The 13,825-nt window shown below is 45.7% G+C and overlaps 1 long non-coding RNA gene across 1 annotated transcript in view; it reads left to right on the top strand.

Annotated features, from left to right (window-relative positions):
• Window positions 1-13,825, top strand: part of LOC137435428 (uncharacterized) — a 124,959-nt gene that overhangs the window by 102,492 nt on the left and 8,642 nt on the right. Inside the window, exon 2 of the long non-coding RNA XR_010986074.2 lies at window positions 10,927-11,109. This is a non-coding gene — a long non-coding RNA (uncharacterized LOC137435428). The remainder of the gene's footprint in view (window positions 1-10,926; window positions 11,110-13,825) is intronic.

The following is a 13,825-nucleotide window of genomic DNA, read 5'->3' on the forward strand; positions in this document are numbered from 1 at the left end:
CCCTGCCAGCAGACATCCATTTTGTCCCAGATGTATCCCTCAGGTCACAAACTTTGCCAATTCCTCCTTGAGTAAATTTCCTAATCAAAGTCGGACTATGAGGAATGCATGGAAAAAAACCGTTATAGAAAATAGGCTCTTGGATAAACATCCGGCAATTATAAGCCTCAAGGCAACGATGAACCCCAAAACCTTTCCAAACTCTCAGCAAACCCTGATAAAAAATTGGGATTGAAACTAAGCTGACACGGTCAAGGTTCACCAGGAACAAGTGCCTATCGTAACACAGGCCTCCTGCTTGTTGCAACAAGCAAAACGCAAATGAGCGCCAGGGCAGCTCTTCAGCATACAACAGACGTTGCACAGACTGTAGGCGAAAAGCCATAAGCCGGGTGGACACATCCACAATTCCATGTCCACCCTCCTTCCGAGGATGGTACAGTATTTGCGGCCGAAGCCAGTGGTATCCATTCCAAAATAAATTGACCAAGACCCGCTGGATGGCTGGTATCAACTCCTTGGGTGGCTGCAAGGCAATTAGTTTATGCCATAAACCTGCTGCTATCAAGTTATTTATAACAAGAGTGCGGCCTTTGTAAGAAAGAGATCGCAGCAGTCCTTCCCATCGTTTCAACCGGTGTGTAATTTGTTCAATCATTCCTTCCCAGTTCTTCATTTCTACTTCCTGGTTGCCGAGATAGACACCAAGATATTTGACCCCATCTGTTTTCCACTCTAAATTATGTGGGAGTGACGGTGGCAGTGTTAAAGAAAGGTTATCTGAACCGCACCATAAGGCTACACTCTTGCCCCAATTTACTTTGGCAGAAAGAGGCCGCAGAGTAATCTTTAAGGCAACGCTGCACCGCAGCAACACTACTTGGGCCTTTAATCAGAACACATACATCATCAGCATAAGCTGTGACCACAAATCTTGAACTAAAAACGGCTCCCACATCCTGAGTTATTCGCTGCCTGATGGATGCTAAGAGTGGTTCAAGGGCAATTATATACAGAAGTCCAGAAAGGGGACAACCTTGACGGATACCCCGTCGGAAAGGAAAAGGGGGACATAAACTATTGTTTACTTTCATCATGCAGAAGGTGTTAGTGTATAACAGCTTAACATATGAAATGAAAGTTTCGCCAAAACCCATCCGCTCCAGAACAGAAAACAAATATGTATGATCAACACGATCAAAAGCCTTTGTTTGGTCAAGAAACAACAACCCAAAACTGGCATGCAAGTACTTATTACAAGAAATAATATCCCTTATCAAAAAAATATTGTCATAAATTGACCTTCCTGGTACACAGTAGGTCTGGTCAGGGTGCACAATAGAGCTGATCACAGTTCCCAAACGGTTTGCTAAAGCCTTTGACAAAAGCTTGTAATCCGCACACAGCAATGAGACAGGCCGCCAGTTCTCGACTAGTTGAGTGTCCCCAGCCTTTGGCAACAGGCACATGACTGCTCTTCTGCAGGACAGGGGAAGCTCTCCAACATGAAGGCATTCATCAAATACCTCAAGCAGGTCAGGTCCCACAAGTTTCCAAAAAGTCTTATAGAACTCTCCAGGCAAACCATCAATCCCAGAGGCTTTACCATCCTTCAAGCTCCGCATAGCAGTTTCAAGTTCAGCAGCCGAAACTGACATGTTCAATGTGCGTTGCTGGTCCTCCTCAAGTCTTGGAAGCCCAGTAGTCAGCTCCTGCAAGATCTCATTACTTATGCTCTGGGGGGAGTACAAGTTTGTATAAAAACCCTTCAAAACAGACTTAATCTCCTGTTGGGAGGTCACTATTGACCCATTAGCAGCACGTAGCCCGTGAATCTGTTGTGCTTTTTTGACAGAGTTCTCCAAACTAAAGAAGTCCTTATTTGGCATATCCAAAGTCAAGTAACTCATCCTCATACGCACCAAGGTACCCATTGCCCGCTGCCTCACCATTTCGGTCAGTAACGACCTTTTTGTCCATAGTAACTGATCATATCCCAAATCTTTCCCAGCCCCATTACGATTCTGTTCCAATTCTGCAATTTCGGCCTTTAATGAGTCAACTGAGAGACTTTGCATTTTAGTAGTAAACAGACTATACTGTTGACAAAACGTTTTAACTTGACACTTTGCAAGGTCCCACCATATGCGAAGGTTGGCATGCTCAAGCTTAGAGGACCAGATTTTCCCCCACACTGTTTGGAAGGCATCTTCAAATTTCTTATCACTTAACAACCGAGTATTGAGTGACCAGTATGCGCTACCTCCTGATGTCAGGGGTAATTTAAAGGACATTGCCACTAAATTATGATCTGAAAACCCTGTTGGGAGTATTTGGGTAGTGGACACCACATTCAGCATTGGCTTATTGATATAGATCCTGTCCAGCCTTGCCCTTGATATGACGCCATCATGACATCTGCACCATGTGTAGGCCCGTGAAGTTGGATGCTGCAACCTCCACACATCCTCAAAACAATAGTTCTTGATGAGGCTCGCTAACACCTTTGCAGAAGCGCCGTGGGGTTCATGTCCATTCCTGTCAACTGAAGGATCAATTGTACAGTTAAAGTCCCCTGCGATACAGGTGAGAGCAGCTGGATCCAGCCCCTCTACAAAGTCCCACAATGTGGAAAAGAATGTTCTTCTTTCTATAGGTTCACTTGGTGCATACACATTTACTATAATAAGCTTTTGTGTATTGCAGTAGAACTCCACCGCTATCAAATGTGCCTTATGGACCTCCCTATAAATAACACTCTGAGTGGGAAGCCTGGGACTTAAGGCGATGGCAACACCCGCCTTGGGTGTGGAAACCCCACTCAGCCACCATTGCCCTTTAAAGAGTTTACACCATTCAGCTGCCAAATTGTTTGTGGCATGGGTCTCTTGCAATAGAATGACATCTGCTTTTACCCTCTCCATTGCCTGGATTGCTTGAATTTTTCGTAAGGGGGCACATCCCCCATTGATGTTCAGGGAGGCAATATGTATTTCTCGCGTTGTCATTCTAAGGTGGTAGCTCACCGTCCACCTGCAAATCCTTATTCGCCTTTGTTACTGCTTTATGAAGACGTTGAAATTGAGGCTCCGAGAGCATGGGGTCATTTTTCTGTAAAAGAGGTTTCGAAACCTTAATGAAAGCTTGAACATCAGGGAAATGATCTCTAATTACAACATGACGTTGTCTAAACGTTTCGTTTAAGAAATCAATGACCTTCCCTTTTGTCACCTCTGCTTGCCTCACCTGCTCCTTCTGAGACTCACTCAGGGCAGCAAGACTGCATCCTTCCTCATCAGCCTCGACCCCACTCTCAACCAGTGGTGTGTCAGGCACTGGCACCTCATCTGTGTCATTGTCACCATGGTATTTTTGTTGCGTCTGCATGGCACCAACTACCCCATCGTTGTTGTCTGCCACCGACTTATCAATCTCTTTCTCATCATCTTCCGTTGAGATGAGGGTCCTTAACTGCTCGTCGCATGGTGCAGGGTGTCCACCATCACACATGGTGACACGCTCGGTAATGCTTCGATTCTCTTCATCCTGTGAAATGGGCAGATTCCCATCTCTACCTATTGCATTACCATTTTGCTCATGGTCATCAGGTTGGTCTGTATTACCATCTGCCTGCACGAGAACCATTTTGTTTCCTTTTCCTCCATTCTCATCGCTCGCAAGAAAGCGTTTCAAGTTTCTCCTCGACTCGGTCTCCATCAGCTTCACCTCCTCGAAGTCCCTTTGTTCTTGAGGTTGCAGCCTCTCCTCCACATATGGTTGCTCCACTACCGTATGGGCTTCTCCACCAGCACCACTGTCACCCGCACCCTCGTATTCCGGTGTTGACCTTTTTTCGACACCTGGCTCATCTACAGGGTCGTTCAAGTCATTTACAGAGGGAGGGGGGGCTGCCCCAGCTGCTGTGGCATAACTCTTCCTCACATCAGGACAATACTGCCGAGTGTGTCCGTATGCCCCACATGTATAGCAAATCAAGGTCTCAGTAGCTGCAAAGATCCGGTAATCATGATCTCCTATTTTAAAATTTATAGATATGTTCAGCTGTTTTGCCTCATCCTTTAGTACGACGAAACAAAAACGTCTAAACGACTCTACATGCTTCAGCCTTCCGTTCCTGGTTCGCAGGGGGACCGTGATAATTCGTGAGACGACAGTCCCATGCTCCCCTAATTTACGTAGGATTTCTTCATTCCTCAGAAAGGGCGGAACGTTACTTAAAATAACTTCAACCGCCGGCGTGTCCATGGACTATACCGGGACAAATTGGTCATTCCCCAACGTTAACCCGTTTTGCACCACGATGTCTGCAAGGCTAACTTGTGACACGAAAACCACCACTTTGTGGTTCATTCGAGACGCAGCACGAATGTTATTTACCCCGATCAAATCCCCGATTGCAAGTGAAGTAGAACATCGTCCATTTGCACGTCTTCCGGCGGAACAAGGCACAGCCCGTGCTTACGAGATAACACCTCATCACTAACACGATCAGCAGTCCTTTGACTATTCCTATTAGCCATTTATCGGCAATAAACTAAACAAACTAAACAGTAACAATGCAATAAACTTACCAAACAAATCAAAATTAGTTAAATAAGTAAATAAATAAATAATCGGCACGATATAACCAACCCACGTTATAAATTAATACAGGTGGCTAACCGTTACCGTGCTGTCTCTCTCTCCCTCTCTTGTCTCAAGAGCAGAAGGGAAACACGGAGAAAACTTCACAAACTCGTACAAAGGACACAAATGGAGTGAAAGGAGGGTAGGAAAGACCACCAACACAGCACCGTACTCACAGCTCAACACCCACAGCCGCCATGATTACCACACCCACGCACGACTCACAACCATCCAGAAGGGGGCGAGAGAGAGACAGAGAGAGAGACAGAGAGAGAGACAGAGAGAGAGACCGAGAGAGAGACCGAGAGAGAGAGAGACAGAGACCGAGACCGAGACCGAGACCACGCCTTTCGGTGAGATCGAGGGGTGGGTCCATCGACACTGACGGGTTGTCGTGATTTCTCGCCCTCTTCCTCATTGAGAGGTGTGTTTCCTCGTGATAGTTTCGCTCGTGCTGGTGTATGCCGAGTAGCGCTTTTCCCTTTTTTTCCCCCTACTGGTACAGAAAACTGTCCATCCTCTCCAAATCCATCTCGGCTTAGGCCGAGGATTTTCCGACCGTCGTAATGTCGGCACGTTCCCGCTACGCTGCCTTTGAGGGCTTGACGCGGCAACATGGCGTGGTTTGCGTTCCTCCTAACGAGGTCACCGTGGAAGACATCGTCATTGCGGTGGGTAACATAATCGGGCTCGAGAAAATCCGTGCAGCTTCACGGATGAACAAACGTGTGGTTATATTCGTGGCTGAAGAACAGCTCGTACATGAAATTGTGGCGACCGGTTTGTCTACCGAGAATGGACACTTTGTCCTGGTTTACCCACTGGACACCCCAGCCGTGAAAGTCTTGATAAATTGTCCCCCATTCCTGAAAAACGATTTATTTTTAAAAAGCTTTCTCGGTATGGTACAGTGGTGTCGGAGATCACGATGTTATCTCTGGGGTGTCGCAACGAGCAGGCTAAACACATCATGTCCTTCCGGCGGCCACAAAATTCAGGTGCCTATCAATTTACCTGGTGTAAGGTTGCCAATAATCAAGTGGCCCTTGCCAGACTTGATAGATTTTATATAAATTTGCCATTTGCCAACCTCTCCCCGACCACTGAAATTTCCCCGTCTGGTTTGTCCGACCATCACCTCATCATTACCATGAGTTACCGTGTAGGGTTATCTCCAAATCACCACTCTTTTTGGAAACTTGTAGCGGTTACCTTATTTGCATGTCGCGGTTAACTTATCCGCATGTGACGGTTACCTTATGTTTGGTCTAATCCACGTGCATGGGCTTTTGGTTTGTTGGACGTGACGCACGCGCGGTTGTGGGAGCCATGCCCTCCGAAGAGGGTTTTGGCTTTATAAAAGCTTTACCACTTCCGTTCGAGTTTAGAGTGTGCTGGAGATTCCTGTTTGAATAAACAAGCTTTGAACCCTACGAAATGGCCTCGTCTTCTCGCCTTCCGCAACTTCTAAACTGGTGACCCCGGCTGCCCCCGAACGGATTCGGGGGCTGCAAACGAACACGGCAGTTTCGATCGAACTGCCGGAGTTGGCAACGACGAGCGGCCATGTGGTTCGCGCGCCGCGCTCGGCTCCTCCTCTACGACCGGAGGGGCGAGCCTGCTCCAGGACCCTCCGAAGGGACGCAGTTACGAGGTGTGGGTGGCACTGCTGCTCATCTCTTGCACGCGCACTGACGTTGGCGGCACGGCTGCTTCGTTACCTTCGCGCGCACGGCTGCTCGTCACCTTCGCGCAACTACACTCTACAACTACAGCTCGCGTGTAGAAAGCTGCAACTCGCGCCACTACTTCTCCGACTCTGCATCCTCGGGAGGCCCGCGAGGAACCTCGGCAGCCTCCCCCGAGGCCTTGACCAGCCCCTCGGTTGGCTCAGCCGCTTTTCGCGTGCACCGAGGCCGAGCACTGCTCGAGCCTTCTCGGCACTGCACCCGCAAACTGCAACCTCGGGAGGCCCGCGAGGAACCTCGGCAGCCTCCCCCGAGGACTTGACCAGCCTCTCCATCGGCTCAACCCCACGGCTGCGTTTTTCCGTGCGTACCGAGGCCGAGCACTGCTCGAGCCTTCTCGGCACTGCTGAGCGCACCTGCAAACTACGTACACGCCCGTGGAGTGAATTCTGGGGGGGCGCATGTAGCGGTTACCTTATTCGCATGTCGCGGTTAACTTATCCGCATGTGACGGTTACCTTATGTTTGGTCTAATCCACGTGCACGGGCTTTTGGTTTGTTGGACGTGACGCACGCGCGGTTGTGGGAGCCACGCCCTCCAAAAAGGGTTTTGGCTTTATAAAAGCTTTTCCACTTCCGTTCGAGTTTAGAGTGTGCTGGAGATTCCTGTTTGAATAAACAAGCTTTGAACCCTACGAAATGGCCTCGTCTTCTCGCCTTCCGCAACTTCTAAAAACTGAACATTTCCATATTGGATAACCCCTCCTTTAGGAATGCCTTTGAGAGGGTGTGGTCCAATCTGAGAGGCTCCAAATCCAGTTTTAAGGACCAGCGATTGTGGTGGGACAACACAAAGTCGAAATTAGAAGTTTCTGTCAGCAGTTTTGTTTTCTAAACACACAGGTAGAACGCAGAATGAAAGTGGAGCTGGAGAAGGAGATTCTCCAGATTCAAACAAATTTTAAAAACCCATCCTACCCCCCAAAAGAAACTAAGACTATGTGAGAAGAAGTCTCTTCTTAATAATATAATTTCTAATCAAACCCAAGGAGCGCTAACGAGACTATGCTTTCAGCACCTTTACCTCCTGGATTCTCCGACCCCGTTTTTCTTTGATTTTGAAACAAAATTTCCTCATTCCAAAATTACTGCTTTGATAGGTCCTGACAATTCAATCACGACAAACCTTGTAGAAAATAGAAGGATGCAAGACTCTTCTTCTCTACACTTTACCAGGCAACAGATGTCGATGCAGAACTTGTTCCGAACTTGTTTGATGGTGTCGGTACACTAACTCCAAAGCAAAGAACGGATCTGGAGTCACCGCTCACGCTTGAGGAACTTTCTGTTGCCCTTAAAAGCCTGGACAGAGGGAAATCACCTGGCCTGGATGGTCTGCCAGTGGAGTTCTTCGAGAAATTTTGGGACTTGATTGGACCTGATTTGCTTCTGGTTTTCCTGGAGAGCTTGACGAAGGGTGAACTTCCACTGAGCTGCAAGAGAGCCGTGCTTACTTTGCTTCCTAAAAAAGGAAATTTATTGCTCATATCACAGTGGAGGCCATTGTCCTTATTGTGTACGGACTATAAAATTTTCTCAAAGGCTTTGGCCTTGCGTCTCACACCTCTACTAGGAGACATTATACACATGGACCAGACTTATTGTGTTCCTGGTTGCAATATTCAGGATAATATCTCTGTTGTCTGAGATGTCATTGAAATCTGTGAGATTAATTATGAAGGTTGTGGCTTGATCTTCCTCGACCAGGAGAAAGCTTTTGACTGTGTTTCTCATACATATGTTTTTGAAGTGCTAAAATGTTTTGGTTTTGGACCTCTCTTTCTATCCCATATACAATTATGTTATTCAAACATATCGGCTATCTTAAAGATAAACAATGAACTTGTACCCCCCCTTTTGTGTTGGGAGAGGGGTAAGACAGGGCTGCCCTCTGTCAGGAATTTTGTACGCTTTATCCCTTGAGCCCCTCTTAAATACCTTTCGGAAGTCCTTGTCTGGTGTTACTTTTGGAACCCACCCCTTAAAAAGTATTGCTTATGCAGATGACATCTGTGTCTGCATCAAACAGTCAGAAGACGTTGATTTGATGATGAGTGCATTGAATCTCTTCAGCAGGGCATCATCGGCCAAGATAAATTTGACAAAAACAGAAACGCTGTGGATTCAACCCTCTACCTACCCCCTATACGCCCCCATATTTCCTCTCCCTCCTACTCTCCCTGCCAATCTTTCGTGGAGAAGAGATGGGATTAAATTCCTAGGGGTGTTCCTTGGCCCTGGGAATTTTGTGAGGTATAACTGGGAAGGCTTGTTGGCACACATTGAAGTACTGTTACTGAAATGGAAGAACTTGCTCTGCCAACTGTCCTACCGAGGTAGGGTACTCGTCATCAACAGTCTGGTCACCACTAAGTTATGGTACAAGGTTCTTTCCTTGCAGCCGCCCAAAACTCTGGTGGAGGACATACAAAAATGCATCACCCATTTCTTCTGGTCCGGAAAGCATTGGCTGAGACCAGAGATTCTAAACTTACCAACTGCAGAGGGTGGCCAAGGGCTGGTCAATGTCAAGTGCCGCATAATGGCTTTCCACTTACGAACAACATGGCGCTTCCTGTTTGAACCACGATTGGCCTGGAGACAGCTTACCAGCTGCATCGTATGTCAAGCGGTGAAGTTGGACCTTGCACAGGAGCTGTTCCTGATGGACTCGACCAGGATAGATCTATCGATGCTACCTGCCGTTCACCAAAGCCTACTGAATGCGTGGCAAGCCTTTATCTGTCTCCGTGACCCCTCGACTTATGTTCGATCCATGTTCTTCAACGAACCATTATTTCACAACTCTGTATTTGGTGAGTGGGTGAATGAAAGCACCTTCATTCAAAAGTTTATAAATGCCTCAGTAACAAAAGTGTCACTTGAGAAACGCCACCAATGACAGGTGGATCAGTGCTACCGCTCTGGCTTCGACGGTTGGCATGAGATCATGTCGCAGAGTTGACAGCTTTTTGAAAATGGTGCTTCGCATCTACTGTGCCTCAAATGGCTGGGCAAGCAACCCTCCCGCACCCACCTCTGAATCTTCTCCACCCTTCCCCAATCTGTGTCTATCTGGTTCTCTCAGTTTGGAACCGATTAGTTTTGGCCGCTCTCTATCCTTTTCTTGGAGCAATCGAAAGACCCTGTATATGCAATGCTTAAAATCCTTTTTCCTTTGTTGTCCTCCCCTGTACCCTGTAGATGGGCTGCAGTTGTGCCGAATTCCCCTCCCCTTTACCCTATTTGGGGGTGGTACTATAAACAGCCTGTGCTGAAACGTGTTGGGGATCTTCAATGGAGAATTTCTCATTGGATCCTACCCACAAATTCCCTAATTCACCACTTCTCGCAAGCGATAAGTGAGCAATGTCCATTTTGTGGACAAACTGAAACCTTGCCCCATGCGTATGTACGCTGTGACCGGTTAACTCCTTTATTTGTTTTCTTTAAAATGTTTCTTGCACGGTTTTCCTTTGTTTTTGATTTTCCTGTCTTTATTTTTGGCCCTAGTGGGCGGTTCAATTCCCCAACAACAATTTTAATTCCATTCTTTCTTGCGCAAGCCAAGTTGGCAATATATAAGACCAGGAAATCAAAGATACGGAATGATTTGTATAGTACAGATGTTTTGGAAATGTTTAAAGCTCTCTGTGTTTCAAGAGTGAAGCTGGAATTTTGTTGTTGTTCTGAGGTACAACTCTTTGAGAAGCAGTGGTGTGTGAGAGATGCATTTTGTAAAATAGCTGAGGGTCAGTTAGTATTTACTATGTAGTTGTTTTCCTTGATACTTGCTCGTTTATTTGCTGATAATTTGTTTATTTATCATGTAAATGCTTGTGCAACTGTTGTGATTGTTTTCTTTGAATCATCATTTATTGTTTTTTTTATACTTTTGTAATAAAATGACATAAAAAACTCTCTCTCTCTCTCTCTCTCTCTCTCTAACTCTCTCTAACTCTCTAACTCTGTTGTGGCCCCGACTTCATGAAGGCAGGGGTATACCATTCTAGATGAGGGGCATCTCTGGGTCACTCCTGTGATACCGATCGGCTGTCACCGTGCCGCGGGCTTGTTCCGCCAACTGTCCGGTGCTAAACAACACCAACTCTGAAGGTTTCAGTATGTTGAACCACCTGCAAAGTTGAGAAGGTTGTCAGACATTTCTTCACCATCTTGAAAGAGAAACTCACATGCTGGAAGGAATTTTCCATTAAAAAGGGGACAAGTACGGGGTTATGAGATGGAAATGGGTTAGGTTTTGTGGGTTCAGGTTCAGATTACGTGCCCAAACATGCTTAAGAATTGCACTCCAGGCATCATGACCTGGTTTGGTTTAGAGTTCCATTGCTGTAGACCAGAATGATTTCCAGATGGAACTTTCTCAACTTAATAACCAGTTGTGTAGATCAGTCAAACTTTTGTACCCCAAAACATTTCCTGTTATGTCAACTTAGGGGCTTTTCTCAAGAATCCAACTCCCATTCTACTTTCTTCTTATTATTCTCTTTCTTCTTCATCCATTGTGTAGATCTGCTCTGCTGTAAACTTGAGCCCAGTTTTAGCTCTTTCCAATGGATGTAATTCTGCGAAGATATCCCGTGGCACTGTCAAAAATGGCTGGAGACACCGGACCTCTTTGTGGAATATGGGACTTCTGCAGAGAACCAGGAAGCAGATGGAAATGGACAAAATCGAGGACACATTTATTGAGGTACAGTAACCTCCGTGAAAAGCACATTTGCTTCGACGATAGCTTAATGCTGAAAATATCAGCTTCTCCTTGCTTGCCACAGTGGTTTGTATACCTCCAATAATGTCCCATTAATTTTATCCATTTCCTCCTGCTCCCGGATTACTTGAAGAGGTCCTGTGGCCCCAGTCAAGCCCCGTGGATGGGATCCCTCCTGCTCGTGTGATCCACGATGAGTTCCTGCAGCGGCGAACGGTTTCTCCCCGGGACTGGATGTGTCCTCCGACACAGATCAATTTTAGGTTTCAGCAGTAAGACTAGTTCTTCATTCTCTATTCCATTCCAGATAGTTGGGTTCTTCTTCCATGATCTTTCTAACCTCCATGAACCATTCCAAATCTATCCCTCTTCCTTGTTGATTTCAGTGACCTGTCAATTTTATCCATTCTCTCCTGTCGTGTTTCCTTCTCCTCACTTTCTCTTCCTCTCTTGCTCATTTATTCCCTGTGTCCGATTGGTGCCCCTCTATCCCACTGGCAATTTAACTTTGGTCTTCATTGAGCTTCGCTGTTGAAGCAAAAAAAAATGGCTACATCCGTCTTCATGTCCAGGTAGGTTCCAGCATCCAATGTCTCCTTGGCTGCCATAGGTAGAAGAGCACATATATTTAGGGTCTTGGCTTTTCAGTGATCTGTTTAAGTGTTTTTGCTAGATGGTTTGGAGATAGTTTTGGAAAGACTCATCACTTCCCTTGATATCCTCACGAATATACAAAATCTCTTTTGGGAGCTTCTCGCGGAGTAATTTTCAGTAAGATTCTTCTTCCCTTTCGTATCCCTATGGGTATACGAGTTCTTCTCTTTGGAGAGCTTATCGCTGAGGTAGCTTTCGAAAGATTAATCATCCTTATTGGTGTTTTAAACCTGACATCTCTCATATGAGATCTCCTTGGGGTATCAATACAATCATACATCGTCGGGGTGTTTAAAGTGGATGACTAAATCCTGAGGACACCACTTCCTGGTTATTTTTCGTTAACCAAATGGACATCAAATTGAGCATTTTACAATACTATAAATAACTATTCTCCATTCCACAAGATCCTAGAGACATTCTATTTGGCCTCTGATCTGATCCCATATGATGTGCAACCACCCTGGATCACTGTGCATAAAACATCACTACTCAGCATCATTGTCAGCTGATTCTGCAGAGCTAGCTTATGCTGGGACTTAACACGTGATTGCGATCCTGAGATATTGTAGTGCAATTCCATAATCGGTACCAAAGCATTCACTTCCAGGATTCCAGCATCCCATCTCCTGGTGCTTCCCTTTAGGGAGTCAGAGCACTCTGTGCATGAGTTAACAAAATCATTATCAGACGGATTGACAATTCCTATAATGTAAATATATTTTATTATTAGTGCACTTCAATGCAATGTGCACGATCTCAATTCCAGGAGCTTTAACTTACAGCAGTTGTTCATCGCCATCTTGTAATATAGTCGATTCTGGAAGCCAGGTCGGACCTAGAACACAAAGAGCAGCAAAGAAAGCATCTTAAAAGAAGACCTTGTGTCACGTAACATCCTGTCTGATTTCAAGCGAGTTCTGAACAAAGCTCAAAGGAGGAATCAATTTAACTTGTCATGTTTGCAACATCTCCACACTCCATTGACTATATAATTACCTCCGCCTCCAAAGGTGGATGGAGGTTATGTTTTCACAACTGTCTGCCTGTTTGTCTGTTTGTTCGTTTGTGAACAAGATATCTCAAAAAGTTGTGGACTGATTGGGACGAAATTTGGCAGAGAGGTAGCGTATGTGACAAGGACGAAACGATTAGATTTGGGTGAAGATCCGGATTCGGATCCGGCTACTAGAATATTTTAAGTGATTCTTCACCATTGAGTGATAGGGCTAAAACCAACATACAGCAGGATATCACAAAAAGTTATAGATGGGGTTGGACAAATCTTTGTGGAGAGTTGTGTGTGACAAGGAAGAATCGATTCCATTTTGGTGAAGATCCGGATCGGGCTAGTATAATTTTTAAAGTGATTCTTCACCATTGAGTGATATGGCCAACCAGGTGGAGGTATGCTCTCTACTGAGTGCCGTTCTAGTTTGCCAACATGATCCTTTGGTATTGTTGTTTTAGTATCTTTTTATTTAAAAACTGACGTTCCTCAAGCTTGATTTAGCAAAAGCACAACCCCGTGGTCTAGTCCTCTAAAAGGAATTGATGTATCCTTGAGTGTATGACCTTCTGCTGTTCAGAGCATCGCTTGTTCAATACTAAACAGAGTTCTGTTTGGGACTAAATGTTATCACTTGGACCTTTTCACCCAAAAATCAATCTGGAATGGTCGAGCAAAGAGATTGATAACAGTATACCCATGATATTTATCACTTTGAAGTTTATTTTCTACCTGATGCGGAGGAGATAAGGATTGGAAGGGAGTGCATGAGAGACTATGCTTGGAGACCATGGTTTAGGCACCAATGCCAACATTCTCCCACCCCCACCCCCACCCCCCACTCCCACCATTTCATACCTTCCTTCCTACATCCAACTAGAGTGGTGGAGTGTGTACCAGGTGATCTGTGCTCAATGTCTCTCAATAAACAAGAGATTTCAGTCCGACACAATCCTTTGGGTCAAAATTGAATTCCATCATTATGAAATATGCTTCGGTTCCACTGCACCGACTGTCCACTGGATGTCAGACGGA

The sequence above is a fragment of the Myxine glutinosa genome, chromosome 9, assembly GCF_964187855.1.
Source record: "Myxine glutinosa chromosome 9, kmMyxGlut1.1, whole genome shotgun sequence".
Classification (NCBI taxonomy): Eukaryota; Metazoa; Chordata; class Myxini; order Myxiniformes; family Myxinidae; genus Myxine; species Myxine glutinosa.